The sequence below is a fragment of the Manis javanica genome, chromosome 4, assembly GCF_040802235.1.
Source record: "Manis javanica isolate MJ-LG chromosome 4, MJ_LKY, whole genome shotgun sequence".
Classification (NCBI taxonomy): Eukaryota; Metazoa; Chordata; class Mammalia; order Pholidota; family Manidae; genus Manis; species Manis javanica.
Genome location: NC_133159.1, coordinates 86,452,578 through 86,478,360, shown reverse-complemented (window position 1 = coordinate 86,478,360; position 25,783 = coordinate 86,452,578).

Below are 25,783 nucleotides of genomic sequence, written 5' to 3'. Positions count from 1 at the left end.
TCGTAAAAACCTTTCCCACATCTTACTGTTAAATTTAAAGCTTTATCTTTAGCAATTCTCTCCATTCACTTCTGTGCCCTTCCTTGTATGTGGTCTGGTGGTACTCAGCATGTCTACTTTTCTTTGTTCTTATATGCCTCTACTCCTTTGTAATGTAGTAGTTTTAAGATGAAAGCCAATCCTGACTGTGAGAGTATGGAGTTATTATTACTGCCAGCTAATGTACTCTGCACAGTAAGATAGATGAAAGGTTTTTCTTATGTTCTTTCCATGGTTTATTGTTACAGTTAGGGAAACAGTGTGCCAAATTTAGCTCTTCAGCATAGATGAGAATAGAGATAGATAAAAGCAAAGAATATTAAGATGAGAAACTGAGTTTTAAGGGAACAGTCACTAAGCCTAAACCATTTTATGTCCCAGAAGAACAGTTCAGCATCTAAACCCAGATCCACTGGTGAAAGGGAGCCTCTAGAATTCCATGTATCCTCTAAAATGACAAACAAACTAGTGTGTGTCCATGTGTGTGCTTGTGCATATGTGTGCACTTAGTTTTCAGGAGACAGATGCCCATAACCTTTTACAAATGCTTATGAGTAAAGCATCTACAAATTGGTTTGAAGGAGAATTGTCTCCTCAAATCTCCTCTTTCTTAGCAATAACTAATATTCTTTTGACTACTCTTCTAGGATCTCTGCAGGCACAAGCCGTAAGTACTTTTGCATTTCTTCAGTGTGTCCTTGTAAGAATTCCTAGTTAACATATATTGGAATCAGTCTTGCCTCTATGCACAAAGGCCACTAGAATCAGGACCTTAATTTCCTGAACAATGATTGCTGTAACTTCTTTTCCTTTCCTGTTGATACTGTCTCTGGAGATACTGTTTTCTTCTTCTTTCCATACTTTTGTATGACGGCTTGGTTGATGAGTAGACCAACTAGCTGAATACCATTCAGGTTTAGCCCCTACCCAGATCCATGCTTACCTCCCTTGCTCTATGGAGGGGCAAGTTAGCATCCTACATGAGAAAGCAGGACCTCAGCTCTTCTGAGTGAGCAGGAAGGTAGAAAATAGGGTTCCCATCTCATTATTTCTTAACTTTGGATTAGAGTCTATTCATTCATTTATCCATGGTTCTATTCTCTTGAATAAAGAATTTTCTAACCTCTACTCCAGTTCTACTAGAATGCATTTGTATGTGTGGTGGTGTTGGTGGAGGTGGGTGGGTAGGTGGGTGGGTAGAGAGAGTGGAATCTGAGGAATTAGGTTGCAGAAATGGGCCTATAGTGCTCTTTCCTGAAAATTAAGGCTCAAGGCCAGCTGGTTACACAGCTGTTCCCTGACATTTAGACCACAATTCTTTAACTGCTCATCACAACTTAGTGACTTTTACTCAAAAAACAGCTTTTAAAAATTTAATTACTCTTCCTTTGTTTAATTATTAATATCAGGAAATGTTAGTAAGTTATTACTTGCCTATATATAAAGAACTCTATTTGAACACTGGTCATTAATGTTTGTGATATGTTTTAGAATCATGAAGTGTGGCTTCATATATAGTGTGGCTCATTTTAGGGTATGTGCAATGGAATAATTAGAAGCTCACTTTCAATGTAAAGACACATGTATACTATAGGAAGTTCTTTAGGCAGTAGGAAAATGATACAAGATGGAAATTTGGATCTATGTAAGGGACTAAAGAGTGTCAGAATGGTATATTTTGGTAAATATTATAGATGTATTTTTCTAATGTTTAATCTTTGAAAGATAACTGCTTAAAGAAAAAGTTATTGGGCCAATAATTCTTTGCGAGACTTATAGTATATGTAGAAGTAAAATATATGATAACAATAGCATAAATATTGAAGAAGGAAAATAGATGTATGCTGCTCTCAGGTTCTTACACCTACATATGGAGGTAGAATATGAGAAGTTAAAAAAATGTATCATAAACCACTGATCAGTCACTAAAAAGGAGACAGTAGAGCTAATAAGCTAAAGATGTGGATAAAATGAAGTCATAAAAGATAACCAATTAATCCAAAATAAGCAGAAAAAGAGGAAAAAAAAGAGACAAAGAGCAGATAGAATGAAGAGATAGACTTAAAACCAATCATACAAATGATTACATTAAACATGTATACATTTGTATACATTCGTATTTGTAAAAGGCTAATTAAAAGGCAGAAATTACTAGATTGGATTAAAAAAGCAAGAGCTAATTATATGCTATCTGAAAGAAATCAGCTTAAACATAAAGCCATACATAGGTTAAAATTAAAATGATGGAAAATAGATGAAAATCCTATATTATGCAAACACTAGTAAGAATTCTGGAGTGGCTTTATTAATATCAAAGTGGACTTTAAGAAAGGAATATTTAATGAGGAATATTTTATTATGATATAGAGTCAAATCTTCAAGAAACTGTAATAATTCTACATGGTAAACAGGCCATATTTTTAGAGCTAAAGGAAGAAATCCGTAAATCCGTAATTACAGTTGTAGATTTCAAGGCTCTTCTCTTACTAGACAGAAAATCAGTGAGGATGTAAAAGACTTGAACAAAAGTATTAACCAACTTGACCTACCTCACATATCTGGAATGTTGTTCCAATGTTTCTAGAACAGTAGCATACATTTTTGTTCAAGTTAACACAGGAATTTAGCAAGGTAGACCATACTCAGGGCAGTAAAGTCTCAAGTTTAAGAAGATTGAAATCACAAAACTGTGACACAACAGAATTAAATCAGAAGATAATAAGATACTTGAGAACTGCCCCCAAACATTGAGAAACTAAACAATATACTTTAAATAACCCATTGGTCAAAGAAGAAGTCACAAAGGAAATTGTAAAATATTTTCAACTGATAGAAGACAAAAGCACAAAATCTGTGGGATGCTGCTAAATCAGTGCTTAGCCTAAAGTCATCATTTAATGTTTATATTAGAAAAAAAAATCTAAAAATCAATGATAAAAGTTTCCACTTTTCTTACACTTCCAAAAAAGACACCTTAAACCCAAAGGAAGAAAAAGAAAAAAATCTTAAGGACAGAAATCCTGAAATAAAAGACAAGAGTAACAATAAAGAGTAATGAAGCAGGAGCTTCATTTTGTAAACAATAAAGAGTAATGAAGCCAGAGCTTCTTTGTAAACAATAAAGATAATTCTCTGGGTCAGTGGTTTTCAAACAGATGGAATTTTGCTTCCTATAGGGCATGCACCCATGTCTGGAGGCACTTTGGTTTGCTCGTCTGGGGAGATGATACTGGCCCGTAGAGTTCAGGAGTTATTCTAAACGTCCTATGATGCTCAGGAAAGCCCCCCACAGCAAAGAATGTCACTAGTGCCCCAAAAATGTCACTAGAGCTGCTGTTAAGAAACATTTCCCTAGCCAAACTGCTCACAATTACCAATAAATGAATAAACAGAGACATCCAACAGATCCTACAGACTTTAGCAGGAAATAAGGGAATATTATGAACAACTTCACACCATATGTGAATTCTACCAAATCTCTAAGGAAGAAATCACATGAATTTTACACAAACTTTTCCAGAAAATAGAACACTTCCCAGCTCACCTTATGAGGCCTACAAGACCTTGAATCTAAAACCAGAGAAAAAATGAGAAATAAAGTTATAGAAAAATATTAATTATGAAAATAGATGCAAAAATTCCTAGCCATATTTTGGCAAATCAAAACTAGAAATATATTTGGGGATAATGCTCCATGATTAAGTGGGTTTCATCCTGGAAATGGCAGATTGTATTCACATTAAAAAAATAATAAATCAATTCACCATATTAATACATGGAAAAAAGATAAAATCATCTTAATAGATGAAAAAAATGTGTATGACATCTGTTATGATTTTTAAAACACTTGCATTAAACTAGTAATTAAAGACAATTTTCTTATCCTGAAAAAGTTCATCTACTACAAACCTACAGGTAATAACATACTTGGTGCTGAAAGCAGAGTGCTTTCCCTTTAAGCTCAGGAACAAGGCAAAGATGTTTGCCTTTAGCAATTTTTTTTGTGACATTGTACTATCAGCCCTAGCCAATACAATAAAGCAAGTAAAGAAATGAAATCTACATGGCTTTTTATAGTCATCTACACTGGTAGATTAGGAAAATTAGTAGATTAATAAGAAAAAAGTAAACTCTATTTTCAAAAAACATCATTGCCTATGTATTATTAAAGAATTTACCATAAATAAATTAATTAATAAAACCTATTAGAATTAATGAATTCAGCAAGGTTGCAAGAGAAAAGGTCAATGTATTGTTTAAATCAATCAATTTTGAAAAACCCCACAAAAATCAAGAATTTCCATATGAGCAATGAACCATTGTAAACTACAACCTGCTTTTTACAAAATGTTTGCTGGGCCCTGTTCTGGACATTGTTCTATATCTTCCTTATTTCTACATTGAACTTCTTTAAAAAGTAGCTCATACTTTTTTCATTTCCCTTTTACTGTTCAAATGAAATGCAATTTGACTTCTGTCAGTGACCAGTAAACTTTTAGCTGTTAATCCAAAGGATATTTTTCAGTATTTTTTTCTTAAGTAAATTACTCACATAATTTGACACCATGGATCATGTCTGCTTGATCCTCTCTCTTACTTGGCCTCCATGGCACCATCCTCTTCTGATTCTCCTCTTACCTCTCTCTTAACATATTTTCAGTCTTTTTTATAGACTCCCATATTCTGAATATCACTAAAATTGTGGTCTTCCTTCCACATTTTATCCTTGGGGCACAACTGTGCACATCTTGATTGCCTGACCTCACCTACCACTCCTCCTCCATCCTCTATATCTTTGATTGTGATGCCTTCTGAGCTCTAGACCTGCATTTTGTACCTACTTTTGGCATTTCTATTACAATATCTCATAAATGCCTTAAACTTATTTCCTGAAACATCTCCTTCCTATGTTTACTCCACCTTTGTCAATGACATTCTTCTGTACATTTGTGCCTAAGCTGGATTTATGAGACTTGTTGCTGATTTCATTTTTCTGGCAGTTTTCATCAACATTTTATCTTTTTTTTTTTTTAGCCCTCTTATTTACCCTACTTGACTTGCTCATCTGCAGTATTACTGCCACCCTTTAGTTTGGAACCTCTTTCATTTTGAGTAGGCTCTTATCTGGTTGCTTTGTCTCTGACCTTCTCCCCAATCTATTTTCTACGTTCCTCTCACAAGTACATATCTGATCACGCTATCCCCTTGCTTAAAACTCCAGTGTTCTCTAACTGTATAGCATTCCCTTGCTGACAGGTATTTGGAGATTCTAAAGAGATAAAAGGTATCTTTTCCAATGTTCAAAAAAAAGACTGAACTGAGAAATTTCGAAACATTATTAGTTATTTAGTGAGTTAGTAAAAGGTATCTCTTTATCACCTATTATATGACCAGCTAAGTTAGACATTATATTCATTTGATCTTTTTTTTTTTTTTGAGAGGGCATCTCTCATATTTATTGATCAAATGGTTGTTAACAACAATAAAATTCAGTATAGGGGGGTCAATGCTCAATGTACAATCATTAATCCATCTCAAGTCTAATTCTCATCAGTCTCCAATCTTCTGAAGCATAACGAACAAGTTCTTACTTGGTGAACGAATTCTTACATAGTGAATAAATTCATACATGGTGAACAGTACAAGGGCATTCATCACAGAAACTTTTGGTTTTGATCACGCATTATGACCTATAAACAATCAGGTCAAATATGAATATTTGTTTGATTTTTGTACTTGATTTATATGTTGATCCCACATTTCTCCCTTTATTATTATTATTATTTTTATTTTTAATAAAATGCTGAAGTGGTAGGTAGATGCAAGATAAAGGTAGGAAACATAGTTTAGTGCTGTAAGAGGGCAAATGTAGATGATCAGATGATGAGGTGTGTGCCTATGGACTAAGTATTAATCCAGGCTAGACAAGGGCAGCAAAACATCCACGGATGCAGAAGATTTCTCTCAAAGCAGGGGGGGTGAGGTTCTGAGCCTCACCTCTGTTGATCCCCAAATTCTCACCTGATGGCCCCCCTGCGACTGTGCCTGTCTTAGGTTGTTCCTCCCTTGAGGAATCTTACCCGTCTCTGGCTAACCAGTCATCTTCCGGGGCCATACAGGGAAATGTAAAGTTGGTAAGTGAGAGAGAAGCCATATTGTTTGAAAAGGTTCGCTTTCTACTTCTTTGCAGATTTATGCCCTGTGGCTTCTATGCCCAGCACTTGTCTCGAGGTATCTTTACCACCTGGAGGAATTATGATGCTCGGTAAATTCGATATGAGGCACGAATTCTATTTAAGAGTTGTAATTAGGAAGGAAGAAGAAAAGCTATAGAGGTAGCATATGGAATGAAACATGGGAGGATTGATTATTTCTTTGACATATCTTCTTGTAGAGTACCTTAAGTATGTATAGGTTTTAAACTACTAACTAATTTGCACACACATATTAACATAACAGGAATACGGTGACATAAACAAAGCAAATCTATAATTACCATCCATCTCCAGTGAAGCCAAGAAAACCATTTAGGCACCCTAGGCATTTGTGAAAATTTGTCTATGATATGATGGATATTGTCCAACTGTACTTGAACAGTCTGAGAGAAATCAGACAAATTAAAGCAGCCCATTTCTGGGATCTGTTCACATCCCATATGTTCTTTTAACCGTAGATAGTCTATAGTCATAAGATTTTGGAGTGCTACAACTTGCACCCCTCCCAACTCCTGGTTGAGTTCCAACAGTACAGATCCGGTCAAATTTGTTGTCTCACTGTATGCACATGCCAGCCTAGACATCTCCCTCCTCATTCCTATGGCAAGTCCAGGAGACAGTGGGCTGGATGCAGCCACAACCGCAGCATCGTCCGGATACCTGTGGAGGCTTTTTGATGATCACCCCCCTGGCACAAGTCCTCCAGAGAGTGCTGATGCCGGAAGCTCCTCCTCATATCATATCTTAGTTCATTTTCTGGGTATCCAAGCTAGGCCTTGATATTCTGCATAGAAACAAACAGACCCTTTGCCCACACTTTGACATGCCCTCTATACCACTGTGCAGAACTCATTGGAGGTCAACACACAGTAACTGCTTTTTTTTTCTTTTTATTAAGAGAAAGGAATATTATCAGAAAAGAGTACCTCCATAGCTGATCATCTGACACCCTTTAAGTGATCAACATTAAGGATATTTAAAGCATGCGTTGATCTTTGATTTACCAATAGTTTTATCCTATCAAGGAGTAATCCCCCTTTTCTTTCTTTCTTTCTTTCTTTTTCTTTTTTTTTTTTAATTTTTAATCTACACTTACATGAAGAATACTATGTTTACTATGCTTTCCCCTATATCAGGTCCCCCCTAACAACCACATTACGGTTACTGTCCATCAATCAGCTTAGCAATATGTTGTAGAGTCACTACTTGTCCTCTCTGTATTGTGCAGCCCACCCTCCCCTTTCTCCCTCCCCCCCATGCATGCAAATCTTAATACCCCCCTTCTTCTTACCCCCGCCTTATCCCTCCCTGCCCACCCATCCTCCCCAGTTCCTTTCCCTTTGGTACCTGTTAGTCCATTTTTGGGTTCTGTAATTCCGCTGCTGTTTTGTTCCTTCAGTTTTTCCTTTGTTCCTATACTCCTCAGATGAGTGGAATCATTGGTATTTCTCTTTCTCCGCTTGGCTTATTTCACTGAGCATAATACTCTCCAGCTCCATCCATGTTGCTGCAAATGGTTGGATTTTTCCACTTCTTATGGCTGAGTAGTATTCCATTGTGTATATGTACCACATCTTCTTTATCCATTCATCTACCGAAGGACATTTAGGTTGCTTCCAATTCTTGGCAATTGTAAATAGTGCTGCAATAAACATAGGGGTGCATCTGTCTTTCTCAAACTTGATTGCTGCGTTCTTAGGGTAAATTCCTAGGAGTGGAATTCCTGGGTCAAATGGTAGGTCTGTTTTGAGCATTTTGATGAACCTCCATACTGCTTTCCACAATGGTTGAACTAATTTACATTCCCACCAGCAGTGTAGGAGGGTTCCCCTTTCTCCACAGCCTTGCCAACATTTGTTGTTGTTTGTCTTTTGGATGGCAGCTATCCTTACTTTGCATTTCTCTGATAATTAGCGATGTGGAGCATCTTTTCATGTGTCTGTTGGCCATCTGTATTTCTTTGTTAGAGAACTGTCTGTTCAGTTCTTCTGCCCATTTTTTAATTGGGTTATTTGTTTTTGTTTGTTGAGGTGTGTGAGCTCTTTATATATTCTGGACGTCAAGCCTTTATCGGATCTGTCATTTTCAAATATATTCTCCCATACTGTAGGGTTTCTTTTTGTTCTATTGATGGTGTCTTTCACTGTACAGAAGCTTTTCAGCTTAGTGTAGTCCCACTTGCTCATTTTTGCTGTTGTTTTCCTTGCCTGGGGAGATATGTTTAAGAAGAGGTCACTCATGTTTATGTCTAAGAGGTTTTTGCCTATGTTTTTTTCCAAGAGTTTAATGGTTTCATGACTTACATTCAGGTCTTTGATCCATTTTGAGTTTACCTTTGTATATGGGGTTAGACAATGGTCCAGTTTCATTCTCCTACATGTAGCTGTCCAGTTTTGCCAGCACCATCTGTTGAAGAGACTGTCATTTTGCCATTGTATGTCCATGGCTCCTTTATCAAATATTAATTGACCATATATGTTTGGGTTAATTTCTGGAGTCTCTAATCTGTTCCACTGGTCTGTGGCTCTGTTCTTGTGCCAGTACCAAATTGCCTTGATTACTATGGCTTTGTAGTAGAGCTTGAAGTTGGGGAGTGAGATCCCCCCTACTTTATTCTTCTTTTTCAGGATTGCTTTGGCTATTCGGGGTCTTTGGTGTTTCCATATGAATTTTTGAATTATTTGTTCCAATTCATTGAAGAATGTTGCTGGTAATTTGAGAGGGATTGCATCAAATCTGTATATTGCTTTGGGCAGGATGGCCATTTTGACGATATTAATTCTTCCTAGCCATGAGCATGGGATGAGTTTCCATTTATTAGTGTCCCCTTTAATTTCTCTTAAGAGTGACTTGTAGTTTTCAGAGTATAAGTCTTTCACTTCTTTGGTTAGGTTTATTCCTAGGTATTTTATTCTTTTTGATGCAATGGTGAATGGAATTGTTTTCCTGATTTCTCTTTCTATTGATTCATTGTTAGTGTATAGGAAAGCTACAGATTTCTGTGTGTTAATTTTGTATCCTGCAACTTTGCTGTATTCCGATATCAGTTCCAGTAGTTTTGGAGTGGAGTCTTTAGGGTTTTTTTATGTACAGTATCATATCATCTGCAAATAGTGGCAGTTTAACTTCTTCTTTACCAATCTGGATTCCTTGTATTTGTTTGTTTTGTCTGATTGCCATGGCTAGGACCTCCAGTACTATGTTAAATAACAGTGGGGAGAGTGGGCATCCCTGTCTGGTTCCCGATCTCAGAGGAAATGCTTTCAGCTTCTCGCTGTTCAGTATAATGCTGGCTGTGGGCTTATCATATATGGCCTTTATTATGTTGAGGTACTTGCCCTCTATTCCCATTTTGCTGAGAGTTTTTATCATGAATGGATGTTGAATTTTGTCAAATGCTTTTTCAGCATCTATGGAGATGATCATGTGGTTTTTGTCTTTCTTTTTGTTGATGTGGTGGATGATGTTGATGGATTTTCGAATGTTGTATCATCCTTGCATCCCTGGGATGAACCCCACTTGGTCATGGTGTATGATGCTTTTGATATACTGTTGAATTCTGTTTGCTAATATTTTATTGAGTATTTTTGCATCTACATTCATCAGGGATATTGGTCTGTAATTTTCTTTTTTGGTGGGGTCTTTGCCTGGTTTTGGTATTAGGGTGATGTTGGCTTCATAGAATGAGTTTGGGAGTATTCCCTCTTCTATTTTTTGGAACACTTTAAGGAGAATGGGTATTATGTCTTCTCTGTGAGTCTGATAAAATTCCGAGGTAAATCCGTCTGGCCCCGGGGTTTTGTTCTTGGGTAGTTTTTTGATTACCGTTTCAATTTCTTTGCTCGTAATTGGTTTGTTTAACTTTTGTGTTTCTTCCTTGGTCAGTCTTGGGAGGTTGTATTTTTCTAGGAAGTTGTCCACTTCTTCTAGGTTTTCCAGCTTGTTGGCATATAGGTTTTCATAGTAGTCTTTAATAATTCTTTGTATATCTGTGGAGTCTGTCATGATTTTTCCATTCTCATTTCTGATTATGTTGATTTGTGTTGATTCTCTTTTTCTCTTAATAAGTTGGGCTAGAGGCTTATCTATTTTGTTTATTTTCTCAAAGAACCAGCTCTTGGTTTCGTTGATTTTTGCTATTGTTTTATTCTTCTCAATTTTGTTTATTTCTTCTCTGATCTTTATTATGACCCTCCTTCTGCTGACTTTAGGCCTCATTTGTTCTTCTTTTTCCAATTTTGATAATTGTGATGTTAGACTATTCATTTGGGATTGTTCTTCCTTCTTCAAGTGTGCCTGGATTGCTATATACTTTCCTCTTAAGACTGCTTTCGCTGCGTCCCACAGAAGTTGGGGCTTAGTGTTGTTGTTGTCATTTGTTTCTATATATTCCTTGATCTCTATTTTGATTTGTTCATTGATCCATTGATTATTTAGTAGCATGTTGTTAAGCCTCCATGTGTTTGTGAGCCTTTTTGTTTTCTTTGTAGAATTTATTTCCACTTTCATACCTTTGTGGTCTGAAAAATTGGTTGGTAGAATTTCAATATTTTGGAGTTTACTGAGGCTCTTTTTGTGAGCTAGTATGTGGTCTATTCTGGAGAATGTTCCATGTGCACTTGAGAAGAATGTATATCCTGTTGCTTTTGGATGTAGAGTTCTATAGATGTCTATTAGGTCCATCTGTTCTAGTGTGTTGTTCAGTGCCTGTGTGTCCTTACTTATTTTCTGCCCGGTGGATCTATCCTTTGGGGTGAGTGGTGTGTTGAAGTCTCCTAAAATGAATGCATTGCCGTCTATTTCCCTCTTTAGTTCTGTTAGTATTTGGTTCACATATGCTGGTGCTCCTGTATTGGGTGCATATATATTTAGAATGGTTATATCCTCTTGTTGGACTGAGCCCTTTATCATTATGTAGTGTCCTTCTTTATCTATTGTTACTTTCTTTGTTTTGAAGTCTATTTTGTCTGATATTAGTACTGCAACCCCTGCTTTCTTCTCACTGTTGTTTGCCTGAAATATGTTTTTCCATCCCTTGACTTTTAGTCTATGCTTATCTTTGGGTTTAAGGTGAGTTTCTTGTAAGCAGCATATAGATGGGTCTTGCTTTTTTATCCATTCTATTACTCTGTGTCTTTTGATTGGTGCATTAAGTCCATTTACATTTAGGGTGACTATTGAGAGATATGTACTTACTGCCATTGCAGGCTTTAGATTCGTGGTTACCAAAGGTTCAAGGTTATCTTCTTTAGTATCTTACTGCCTAACTTCGCTCGCTTATTGAGCTGTTATATACATTGTCTGGAGATTCTTTTCTTCTCTCCCTTCTTATTCCTCCTCCTCCATTCTTCATATGTTGTGTGTTTTGTTCTGTGCTCTTTTTAGGGGTGCTCCCATCTTGAGCAGTCCCTGTAGGATGCCCTGTAGAGGTGGTTTGTGGGAAGCAAATTCCCTCAGCTTTTGCTTGTCTGGGAATTGTTTAATCCCACCATCATATTTAAATGATAGTCGTGCTGGATACAGTGTCCTTGGTTCAAGACCCTTCTGTTTCATTGCATTAAGTATATCATGCCATTCTCTTCTGGCCTGTAGGGTTTCTGTTGAGAAGTCTGATGTTAGCCTGATGGGTTTTCCTTTATAGGTGACCTTTTTCTCTCTAGCTGCCTTTAAAACTCTTTCCTTGTCCTTGATTCTTGCCATTTTAATTACTATGTGTCTTGGTGTTGTCCTCCTTGGATCCTTTCTGTTGGGGGTTCTGTGTAATTCCATGGTCTGTTCGATTATTTCCTCCCCCAGTTTGGGGAAGTTTTCAGCAATTATTTCTTCAAAGAGACTTTCTATCCCTTTTCCTCTTTCTTCTTCTTCTGGTATCCCTATAATACGAATATTATTCCTTTTGGCTTGGTCACATAGTTCTCTTAGTGTTGTTTCATTCCTGGAGAACCTTTTATCTCTCTCTATGTCAGCTTCTATACGTTCCTGTTCTCTGGCTTCTATTCCTTCAATGGCCTCTTGCATCTTATCCATTCTGCGTATAAATCCTTCCAGGGATTGTTTCACTTCTGTGATCTCCTTCCTGACATCTGTGATCTCCCTCCGGACTTCATCCCACTGCTCTTGCATTTTTCTCTGCATCTCATCCCATTGCTCTTGCATTTTTCTCTGCATCTCTGTCAGCATGTTCATGATTTTTATTTTGAATTCTTTTTCAGGAGGACTGGTTAGGTCTGTCTCCTTCTCAGGTGTTGTCTCTGTGATCTTTGTCTGCCTGTAGTTTTGCCTTTTCATGGTGATAGAGATAGTTTGCAGAGCTGGTACACGTGACCGCTGGAAGAGCTTCCCTTCTTGTTGGTTTGTGGCCTTCCTCTCCTGGGAGAATAGTGACCTCTAGTGGCTTGTGCTGGGCAGCTGTGTGCAGACTGGGCTTCTGCTTCCTGCCCAGTTGCTATGGAGTTTATCTCCGCTGTTGCTGTGGGCGCGGCTTGGCTCGGGCCGCTGCTCCAAAATGGTGGAGCCCCGTTGGGGGGGGAGTGGCCAGGAGGCTATTTATCTCCGTAAGGGGCCTCTGTGCTCCCTGCTGCCCAGGGGGTTAGAGTGCCCAGCGATCCCCAGATTCCCTGCCTCTGGTCTAAGTGTCCTGTCCTGCCCCTTTAAGACTTCCAAAAAGCACTCTCCAAACCAAAACAACAACAGCAACAATGAGAGGGAACAGGAAAAAAAAAAAAAAAAGGAGAAAACACGCGATTTTTTTTTTTGTCCTCAGGCGCCAGTCCCAGGCACCTGCTCACTGGTCCTGCTGCCCTGTCTCCCTAGCACCAGGGTCCCTGTCCCTTCAAGGCTTCCAAAAAGAACCCGTCCACTGGTCCTGCAGGGAAAAACACGCGATATTCTTTCTCCTCAGGCGCCGGTCCCAGGCACCTGCTCACCAGTCCCGCCACCCTGCCTCCCTAGCACCGGGGTCCCTGTCCCTTTAAGGCTTCCAAAAAGCACTCACCAAAAAGAGGAAAAAAAAGGGGAAAAATGCACGATTTCCTCCGTCCTCAGGTGCCGGTCTCAGGCACCCACCCACTGGTCCCACAGGGAAAAACGCGCGATATTCTTTGTCCTCAGGTGCCGGTCCGGGGCACCCGCTCACCAGTCCCGCCACTCTGCCTCCCTAGCACCGGGGTCCCTGTCCCTTTAAGGCTTCCAAAAAGCACTCACCAAAAAGAGGAAAAAAAAGGGGAAAAATGCACGATTTCCTCCGTCCTCAGGTGCCGGTCTCAGGCACCCGCCCACCGGTCCCACAGGGAAAAATGCTCGATATTCTTTGTCCTCAGGCGCCTGTCCCAGGCACCCGCTCACCAGTCCTGCCACCCTGCCTCCCTAGCACCGGGGTCCCTGTCCCTTTAAGGTTTCCAAAAAGCATTCGCCAAAAAAAGAAAAAAAAAAAAGGGAAAAAACGTGCGATTTCCTCTGTTGTCAGGCGCCGGTCTCAGGCACCCGCCCACCGGTCCCGCAGGGAAAAATGCAGGATATTCTTTGTCCTCAGGCGCTGGTCCCAGGCACCCGCTCACCTGTCCCGCCACCCTGCCTCCCTAGCAACGGGGTCCCTGTCCCTTTAAGGCTTCCAAAAAGCACTCGCCAAAAAAAGAAAAAGAACCGCTCCGGTTTCTTTCCACCCACTGGGAGCCAGGAGGAGGGGCGCTCGGGTCCCGCCGGGCCGGGGCTTGTATCTTACCCCTTCGCAAGGCGCTGGGTTCTTGCAGGTGTGGATGTGGTCTGGATGTTGTCCTGTGTCCTGTGGTCTCTATTTTAGGAAGATTTTTCTTTGTTATATTTTCATAGCTCTATGTGTTTTTGGGAGGAGATTTCCACTGCTCTACTCATGCCGCCATCTTGGCTCCAGGCTCTATATTCATTTGATCTTAAGATATGATATAAAAATTACAGAATGTCTCCTTACTTTGTTATCAGTAAACTATATCTCATATCTATCACCAGATCACAAGGTTAACCTTCTGCAGTCAGTAACAAGGAGTTACTAGGTGCTAAAATAACTTGTAATGATTTTAGTATCATAATAATAACTCTTACTAACTTAAACAGTAATTCATCAACTTTTTATTTTGCTTCTTCTTCTTCTTCTCTTCTTTTTTTGGTGTGTGCCAGCCACTATGGAATATAGAAGATAAGGGCTTCATAGTTTTTCTATAGGAAATCAATGATGGAATTTTGATGTCTCTGGAGTATTTCCCAGAGATACTTGATTGTCTAGTAAAATTTACATTAAGAACCATGGTATTACTGACCAAATTAAGACATCATATACCTAACACACTTTGCAATACATAGCAAATCCATACTTCTGTCATCAGTAATTGATGGAAAAAAGGGATAAATGATTGTGAACTCCAAGTGACATGAAAAGGACATAAAGTAGTCTCTTGAGAAATTGTGATCTGCCTCATAAATGAGAGATCTTGCTGATACATCAGTAACCAACACCCATTTATTTCCTTGAAAAATCATGTTTTCTTCAAATAGGCAAATTCTATATATCTTTTCATGCTTTAAACATTGTATAGGGAAATTAGCACAGAACAGAGTATCAGAGTCATCATAAAACAAAAAACACTTCCTTATGTTGTGACTTTTTCTTTTAGCTTCTCTATCTTCCTACTTTACTAGAAGAATCATTTCTTTTGAAAGCTACTTACAATAAAATTCCTCTTCTCATTTCATCTTGTTAGAATCCTCAAAGATCACTTAGGAAAATCCAAACTACGCCACACGAACAGGGACCAACCTGTACTGAAACACTGGAACTCCATCAAATCATACAAAATAACTGAAATTATAAGCCTAGAATAGAGCTATGAGTTCTCAACCCTCAGTGACAGACTGATTACTGCCTTCACGTTTCTGGAACAGAGTCACAGTGTATATTTCTACAAATACCCAACAATTTAAATAATTAAGTCTATGAGCTCTTTTGTGAAAGTTTGCCCTGTAAGTCCTTTTCATAAGCATCAGCAGTTTGTTAAAAATCCATGGTTTCTGCTCCTTGTTCTGTTGTTATAGCAACCATCATACCATAGATATATACAAAGAAAAGAACACCACCTAACCAGTAACATCAAATTGTCATGACAATTGCTATGTTAAAGACAAAATGACAAGCCAGTTTCTAACTACTGAATCATAAAATCAAGATAAAACCATACTTTCAGATCTCTTATAGCAAATTAAGTATACTGGTGATGGTGGTAGTGTGGGTAATAGTGATGGGATTGGAAAGCAGAGATTGGAAGAGATAAATGTATGTAAAAAGAATTTAATTGTGCAAAGGTTAAAAGTCATGTTAACTGAGGCTCTCCAGGCATTGAAATGCTACTAACTGTAAAGTGGCCAGTTCCTATGCTCTTATGCAAGTGTAAAATATGAGATCCACATTTGAAAAAGCTCACCACTTAATGTATCTTTGGTTCAAAGGAGATGTTTGTAAATATTCCTTACGGCTATTCTGATGAGTTGTTCCACTAAAGCTAGGTGAACCTTAATATAGAGCTGTAGGGTCCTAGAGCAAGATCATGCCATGGCAGTGAGAACTAACAGCTCCAGGCACACTACCAATCATGCGGGTAGGGACGGAGCACCTGACTATGGGGCAACAAGTAACCAAATGACTCGAATTGCTCATCATAAGCTGTATTTTGTCAGACCTATAAGATCAAGTGGGTCCAGCACAAGTCACTGTAAGGTGGTAACATCTGGAAGTAGGGATGAGTAAACACTTGTATGGGCCCTCGTCTGTACCTTCCACCTATAGTCATGGTGGATGAGGGAAAGGGGCAGGGTTCCCTTTATAAGGAGCTAATAGAGGAGAAAAAGGGCCAAGCTTAGTTTAGGGATGGGTTGGCTCCATATGTGGGTACAAGCTAAGGAAGGCCTCCTGCAGCACTGTAGTCCTATTAAAGGGTGGCCCCAAAGATCAGCAGTGAGGGGAAATCCCCCCAATAAGCAGAGGTTTGTGAAGTGTGTATTTTTTGTTTGTGTAGAAGTGGCCAGAAATAAGGGTACAGAGAGACTCATGAGTAATGCTGAATGGCTTTGCTGCATATTTAAGGGCCTGGAAAGAGAAATACTTAAAGATCAAGGATAAAAAAGTCTGGGGAAGAAGCATGTGGATGACCTAAGGGACTGGACATGACATATGGACATCTTTGTATCATATATTAACACCCAGAAGAGATCACCTATCAAGGGTACAGAATGACTCAGCCAGTTGATATCATCCAACCTCTGATGCTGGCGCAGTGGACTCACAGATGGAGTAAATATATTGTCAGTGATGCAGGCTTGTGTGCTGGCTTATGTGGACTCCCACTTGTTGCAGCTAATGTAGCTACTGCCACTCTCAAAGGTTCAGCCTGACAGCAAGTGAGCCCCATATGGAGCCTCATCCCTGGAAGAGACCATCAGTCACTTGGAATCAACTTGGAAGCAAGAAAATCAATTGAGGAAGATCACAGAGGCTCCTTTAGAAACCCTTCACAAGACCATGCTATTATGCTGGATTTATACTTGAAAGTTTTGATTTGCATTTGATAGTCAGATGTTAGAGACATTTATTTTAATCTTCCCTGTTAAAAATTAAGATTTAGCCTGATAGTCTTCACCAAATAAAACATTGCTGAGTCTTGCTCACTAAAATGGAAACTGTCCAAATTGAAATCAGTCCTTGGTGTGACTAATTAACTCATTTTGGTTTGATCAGGATATTAATGAGACCAAAGACAAAGTCACTGACCTTTTTAAAAATTTTTATTTTAAGAAGGCATATTTCATTTTTAAAATATCTGTGCAGCAGAATCTATCCATCTGCTGCTTGCCATGCTGAACCTCAGTCAGACTGGTATAGTAGGTAGACCTGCTTTTGCACTTCCACCCCCTTCTAGCCCTAGGTTATGGGACTTAATGTTACTCCTTGGTGATCCGATGTTAAACTCAAACTAGGTCAGTTTAAGTTTAGCTAACTCTGAAGTCCAGCCAACCTAATATCAGTGTGCTATTACAGAACCATGCCTTAGATATATGGAACACTCAAAAGTGATGAATGAGTTAATATGGACAAAAAATTTCATAAAACATAAGTTCTTATTTTGCAGAAGCTTCAGAAAGTATTTAAGAATCATCTATATCCCATATCTTCCATGCCCAATCAGTTAACCTCTTACCTCTTGAATTATGTCCATTTATAATCCATCTACTTCTCTCCAGTTGTACCGCCACCATCGTTGTCTACACCACTATCATTTATTTCTCTGCAGCACTGCTCATTGGTCTTATGTCTCTTCTACTGTATGCTCTACAGGGCAATTAAGTGATACTGAAATGAAAATATGATCACTTCATACCCCTGCTTAAACCACTTTAATGGATGTTCATTGCTCTTAGGATAAAGACTAAAATACTTAGGGAGCCTTTGAGATCCTGCAGACATGTCCTCAGCTTACCTGTCTAACAGTGGTGTTCCTAGAGTTCTATTGGGGCAGTTATTTGGAAAGTGAGGCCAGGAAACACTTCTAGAAGCTGTGATTAGCAGCCCACTGCTTTTCCTGTTTAGGTGGAATAGCTTTAGGAACTAATGGCATCCCTTTGTTTGCCTCTGTTTCCAGGCCTCACTTCTTTGCTCCCTCTTTGCTAGCTTTCTTTATTTCTTAAATATCCCAAGCTCCTTCTGTCTCAGGGCCTTTTTATTTGTTGCTCTTTCTACCTGGTGCTATTTTATTGCTTTAAAAGCTACTCGCTTTCCATTCTCAGCTTAAATGTCACTTCCTCAGGGAAAACTTCCTCGGACGATGGCCATTCACCCCCCCATCACAGACTCTTCTTTGAAAGTGGAGCCCTGTCCCTCCCAGTGGACCATGAGCTTTAGGGAAGCAGGGGCAATGTTTGTCTTGTTCACGGCTATGTTCCTAGTGCCCAGCTCACTGCCTGGTTCACTCTACCCATGATTGTTGAGTGAATGACTGACACTGCACTTGGAAGAGACTTTACCCATAATGAGACTGGGTCACAGGATGATTGCTTGTATTGCTCATAGTCTTGTAGCTAATTAACAGCAGTATCAGAGCTGGAATGCTGTAAAGAACACTGTTTCTGAACTCAGAGTCCTTTCCAGCCACTTCCTCTTCAATAGGTGAGGCTGAAGCTATTCTTCCAGGGTCTCAAGCAATTCCTCAAAGTTTCAACCTTGCTCTCACTTCTTGCTGGTCTTAATGCTGTTGGTTGTTCTCTGCTGGTCTGAGGCTAGTTCTGTCTCCCTACCTGACTTTTCCAGAATGACTCTTCACTTGGATTTTGTTTAGCTCCAAAATCTGGATGTGTCCCCCACATGTTTTTTTCAGTATCTTTTATTGCACATTCCGTAACTCTTTAAACTGTCTGCCTGGTCCCTCACATCTATGCCACGTTCTAGAATCGGGTCCTTCCATGGTCCTCTGGGCTCTGCTTCCTTTTCTAAATTGTGTATTGAAGTCTTTTTTTTTTTTTTGTATCTTTTAAAATTTATTTGTTAGCTCAATGGGTGGGGCTAATGATCTAAGACAGTACAGCTAAAGATTTTGTATCTTTTTTTGTCTCTCCTTTTTTATCCTCAATTAATTTTTATAAGGAATTGTATTAATTTTCTAGAGCTGCCATAAAGTACCACAGATTTGTTGGCTTAAACAACAGAAATTTATTATATCACAGTTCTGGAAGCTAGAAGTTCAAGATTCAGGTGTCGCAGGTTTGGTTTCTCCTGAGGCCTCTCTCTTTGGCTTGTAGAGACTGTCTTCTGGGTATTGAAGTCTTAGTCTTGCTTATTGAACTCAGTTTACATGGGGTTACATCTGAACAGTCCTTTCCTAGTATACATGTTTATTACAGTATCAAAGTCCTTTAAGTCTCTTAATTCAAAATTTTTGTCCCAATAATGTTAACAATACATATGAAGGGCTTGCTTCCTGTGTGCTGAGTATTATGTTAAAACTTTACCCACATTAACTCACAGCCGTATGAAACAGGTATCATCAAAGTACTTGCCTGAGATCACATAGTGATAAGTGATGGAGCTGGTCCATCTTCTCAACTACAACACTGTATGTGTCCCAGTGAAAACAGCCATCTCAAATGCACTGGTAGAACAATGAAAACAGAAAATGGCCTAATTATAGACAGAGAGAAAATAAGCAGGAAAAACAAGAGAAGGCAAGGATAGTGGTAAAAATTCAGATAAAGGCAATGCTGAACAGATACGTTCTGTGAAGCGGCATGTGTATCTTGTGGAGCTGCATGTGTTCAGATATGTCCTGTTAATTTTAAGTACCACCTGTGCCTCAAGAGTATGGCTGGGGAAGACGTTGTGGCTGAGGAAGTTGAGGGAATAGTAGAATTTCAGACCGAAGACAAGCTCTGTGAAAGCTGCTGCCATCTGGGTCCACCCTCTGGGTGAGAAAGTCCTGTCCTCCCGACCCCCGAGAGTGAGTGTGAGGCTGTGACACGAGGGGCTAACAGACTACCTGCCACATTTCACCTCTACAAAGACGCTGCAGCATTCTCAAAAACCAAATGGGGGAAACATTTGTGTTTCAGAGAAAAGGGGAAGAAGGAAGGAGAAAGGAAATTAGGATAAGAAAACAGAAGAAAGTGAGAGCAGAGGATAAATAAGGAAAGACAGAGGAATGAGGAACAGAGTGTGAGATAAGGCAGCCCTCGTGGTGTAGGTTTAATGATTGCACAAAAGAACTTTCTTAAAGATTTCATTAATTTAGAATGTGGGTGATAGGATTAGTCTGGTGTGTTTTCATTAATATTTCTACTGCTTTCTAAACACACTACTTTCCAAAAGTGGTAATGGCATATTTATGATCATCATTGCCACTCCCAGTCTGTCTCCTTTCAGTCTGTTGGTCAAAGAACAGTATTTGTGAAGTTCTGCTTGTGGACTAATGCCTCACTGCTCTTAAAACCCCTAGAGCTTCCTTCTGCTCTGCATTAAGGTTATACCCTAGACCTCAGGCCTCTTGGATATCTGAGCCTTTGATACTCTATGAATTGGGTAAGGAGGTAGGGCTGGATTAGAATTAGCTCATCACCACTTCTGGAAAAAACAAGACTTGCCCCATTATAGACTCTATTTTTGCTTACTAAGACAGCATGCACTACAAAAATGAAAACTATTCACAATTTAGAACATAAATTATGAAATGTTTAGACTTTTAGTTAACTCAGTTTGAATAGAGTAATACCAGAGAGGTGGGATTCTGATTCTAAGAGGGAGAATGTAATGTGGCATCCAATTAGAGGTGAGAAGAGAAAGCAAACTCACAGTTTGAGAGCTGGTCCCTGTGTCGTACATAAATGGGGAATTGTGGCATCTTGTCCCAAATCTTCTCTGATAATATAAATGTCATGGGCAGTACAGTTGGTGTCCTTAATGGGTAAATACTATAATTCTGTAAAAGTATTTTGAGACAAAAATCTCAAGGATTATTATCTTTTTTCTTCTACTCAGGAGAGCTCATTTTTTGTATCTCTTCTATAGAAATGTACGCTATGAAGAATTAGTAGGATGAAATAAGATGAAAGCAATATCAAAATAAAAAATCAAGCATAGATCATAAAGTACTTATTTCTTCATTTAAATTATATTGCTCATTTTGAATGGTATGGCTAAAAGATATAAATTCTGACATTACATTTCTTTGAAATTAACCTGGCAGCCTCAACATTTGTCTTAATATTTTCTTCCCTGGATTCTAAATTTTCTTCATAATGGACTGCATATTTGAAATATATTTGGTTTATTTGCTAGTTTATTTTGTATTGACTTGATTTAGTTAGCAGATCATTACTTTTTCTTATTTAACTAGTATGAAATATCACAAAGCAATAAAATCTGCCACAAATATGATTTTCATTTCTGCTTTGTACAGAGTCTACGTTGTTACCAAATTTATTTGAATCCACTCATTTAAAAATTGATTCAGTGAATACTAGTTGATTTATTCTAAACCTATTTATGTGTTACAGAAATAGCCTACTCCTATTTTTAATATATATTAGTAAGCTCCTATGAGTTTTTTTTCTTTATTACAATTATATATATGACTTAAAAATGTCTTATTTTTCTACTCAGTTACCCTCACTGTAGCAATGGTAATGACTTTGCTGAGCATATATCCTCCCTTCTGTTTCTTTTCTTTCATTTTATCTTTCTGTTAGTCTATTTTTATTTGTTTTCTTCTATTCATTTGAACTGTATAAACCATAAACTTGGTTATATTTACCCCTTACATATGTATCTTCCACCTAGAAGAGGATGTTAGTTTCTAAACACTGCCTGTGCTGGTATCTTTGTGTTCAGGCCCGCTATAAGTATGAGATTATTTCAAATAGGAATTAGTTCATTATCTCAAGTAATATGATTCTCACCAGTAACTATCTGGTCATCTGGTCTTTATGATGCTCGGGACTAACATGTTTGCTCAGGAGAAAAAAAAAAATTTAATCTATAAATATAAATAATATATTTGAATAAAAATACAGTTCTACAAATCCAGTCACAAGCAGTATATTATACTGGCTCCCACATAATGCACTGTGTCACACAACTGAAGTTTGAAGTATCAACAATTACTGAAACTCCATGGCAGTCCTGGCTCTGCAGAGCTCCCCTTGTATCTAGCAATTCAGTGATTATTCAAATCTTCATGAATTCAAAGGTAGGAGATTGTGTAACATCTTGCTGAGGCATCATCTCAATGGTTGAGCTCCAGGTTTGTGATACAGGCCTGCCCACCTGTCCTGCTGTGGTAGTCAAGTATCTAAGGATAACCACATGGATGATATGTTCAAAATAAGGTTTGTTTCATAGTGTTTTTGATTTGAATTGCATGTCTTTCTGATTTTTCAAAACTTTTGCCTCTCTGCACCCCAATACCTGACAGTTATCAATGTGCATGCATGTGTGTGTGTGTGCATGCGTGTGGTGTGTGTTAATGTGGATTACCTGATCTTGTCAATAATCCTTTTCTACAATCTTTTCTTTGGACAGTAGATCTTCTGAATATTGTGATAACTGCAGGTCTACAACTTGCATGACTCTTCAGGAACTTAAAAAATCTATCTGATTCCTCTGTTTCTGAGAAAACATGGCTCTAACTTGATACTTCATTTTTAGTGATTATACAGATACCATAAGTCATTTGGGAAGGAGAGGTAAAACAGTGTACTTTGCTAGACATTTCCCTCCCTTCTGAATCAATCCTTGGCCATGCCTGCCTCCACCTGCCCTGCCATGACTGGCGTTGTGTCTCATCACTTCTCTTATCTTCCAGTGGCCAGAACTAATTGATCACTTTGAGCAAAAGAGTCCTGAACCAGGCAGTCATTGACTACAGGTGCTGGGTACTTTCTGTTCTCAGAAAAGCTGGGCAAAAGTTTCCAGCAGCCCAAGGATAGTTCTCTGAAGAAGGTTGCATGTGCCAGCCTTTAGGAATAAAGTATGCAGAAACAGAGATGGATACCATAAAAGGGATCTGAGAGCATCTGCATGAAGGGCCACAGTGACCATTTCTATACTAGCTGCCATGGTAGTTTGTTTCTGAAGTGTTCATAGGTGCTAACTTTTGAATAAAAGCATGTACATTCCCTTATGAAATGAGGAGACAAGAAGCTGGCATTTCCTTCTGCATTTGAACAAATTCATTCTATAATGAGACATTTACATTGCCTGGTTTGTGTTATTTATAAAGCTTATTTTCCATTGAAATTACTATTCATAAATGTGCAGTATGTATTAATTCAGAATTTAAAAAGTTTTTTTCAATGAAATGAAAAAATATTTACTATTAAAAAACCCCACCTCTGTTACCTGTAGAAAAACCATAGTAAAATATGTGTTTGTCTGTTTATGATTGCCTCTTGCTATTGATCAATTCTACATCAGTTTAACAAATTCACTTCAACATTCTTGATTGCCCATAAATGTATCTACTCTTTGAATTCTCCTTCAAACCAGTTATAACATCTTAGTGGCTCCTTCAAAAAAATTTAGTTGAATAAAATATTTCACACTTAAAAAATAATTATTTCTACAAGTTCCTTTGTTAATAAAGCAAAGTATAAAAGAACAAGCTCCCCAAATGACTCAAATGATTAAAAATACAAATTTACTCCAACTTGAAATAGAAAAAAAATGCCAGACCTCCACTGTTTGGGCCATGGAAATTTAGAGTGATTTAAATACCTTTCAAGCACACAACTGTATGCAGCTGAACCATATTTGATTAACTCTTGGTCACTGTTATCAGAACAAAAAACATGCTATGACTGTAGTTGACAGACTACATCATACACAGTTTGGAGTCAGAATACATGTTGAAAATAACAATAAAACTACAGGAATGTTTTAAAGTCAAGTAATTTAATCAAGGCTTACATTTCTGAAAGCAAAAGGTGCTAAACGTATTACAGAATACTTGATACTTCAAAAACCAGATTACATATAATTTATCTGCACATTTTAGTCTATTCTCTCTTTACATAGTCAAATATTCTTCACCCTCTCCCAACTTATAACTGCTTTTCCCCCACCAAATCATGTGCTATACCAGTATAAAAAAATAAAGTCATGTCTAAGTGACACTGTGAATGCAAACATTCACAAATATTGCAGTTCAATAAAAACTTCACACTCTTACCCCCAAAAGTCTATACCAGATTCAGTCACTTTATTAGGTCATTTCAATAATAAAAGTAAAAAAGATATTACCGTAATTATTTTAAAGCAATAAAGGTCTGAGGGTCTCTGAGAAAAATCTTCTTGGGCAAGTATAGTATGTCAATGGTATCAAATTATCTTACAAGAAAGTCACCAGACACCAAGTAAGCAAGAACACTCTAATAACAGTGACTAATCTGATATGTCTTCACTGGATACATTCCCCTTTGGACTGAACTATTGAAAGGAACATAGATATTGGGCAGCAGAGGTGGGCCCATCCTCTTTCTTGGTGCTACACTGAGAATGCTCCTGGAGCTATCAGTTCTTTTTTACAAATTGCTCCTTCAGCAGAATTGGAAAAAACTTTAAAGTGACTGTAGCTAATAGTAATTCCAATGGAAAAATTTCTGTTTCTAACCTGGAATAAGAGGAATAGGGGAAATAGAAACCAGATTAGCTGCAAACACCAGATGAACTTCAGCATTCCCTCATTTTCCAATAGCTGTTATAAACACAGACTTTGTCTTTCTAATGAAATACCAGGTTGCCTCTATGGTACTGCTCATTCTCTCATATTTCTCCTAGCAGCATGTGTTCTGTTTGCTTTACTGTGGTTGTTTGGTAGATCCTCGAGGAGTATTCATAGGTTTAATACTTAGGAATATGGAAAGCTGTGGAAACTACTGTTAAGGTGTTGGAGGCAATGGAAATTATCTAGAGTAATCAGAGAGATTTTTCTTGATGCATTGTATTCAGTAAATGCACAGCATATAGTATTTTATTTCCAGGCCTGTTATCTGCAGAATTGTTCCTCAGGGAAATATTGTTGTTCCCTGCAATATGTCACCATTAATGGGGCACTGGGAGAGCATGGCTAAGTAGTTACTGGTCTGTTTATCTTAGGTGGGCCTCATTTCTCTCTGCCTTAAAGTTTTTCAAAAGTCTGTTTGATTAATCAATGTGAGAAACATATAGAATCATGCAAACTAGTTTAAGATACAGATTCTACTAACTGGCCAAACTTATTTCATTATTCCAAGGCCTAATAGTAGCAGTCGTCATTAGTGCTATTTAGCAAATATTCCTGTTTCTGCTCCATTCTAGCACATGGCAGGCTTACACTTCCATGCTCCTTATTACTAAGAAAAGAACCATGTGACCAGGAACCATGTTGCCCAAAGAGTTAAGAGCAAAATGATATGTGTCATTTCTGGGTTAGAACACTTGGTTTTCATGGTGAGACCTTTCAGATCTTTCTCTTTACCTCTGCATGGTGACTGATAATTTAAACATACAAATAATGACTGTTCCATCAATTTGGATCACTGAGGGAATAGGGTGAACTGAATCCCCCCCACCTTGACCCCACTGCCCCCAAATGGATATGAAACATGAGCAAGGAATGAATATTTGTTAATGTCAGCCACTGATCTTTTGGGGTTGATTGTTACTCCAGGTCATTCTAACCTACCTCCACTGATGTCTATGCTCATAGAAAAGTAAAGTTATAAATTACTAGTTGGATGTATGTGGGTAAAATTGCAGTATTTCCAGAATCTCTCGCCTAGCTTTAGTGTATCTGCATATCAATAGTTGTTTCCAAGAGATGGAGAGAATTAGTTCATTCCCATATCAATAGGTAATTACGAGGACGTGTGAGGGTTTATCTGGACGGGAGAGTTTGGGTGGAGCTCTCTTCTGCTGCAGCCTGGTCAAGAGAGAGATGGGACAACTGCTTGTAAGAAATAAACAGTTTTCTTAACTTTATTTCTCC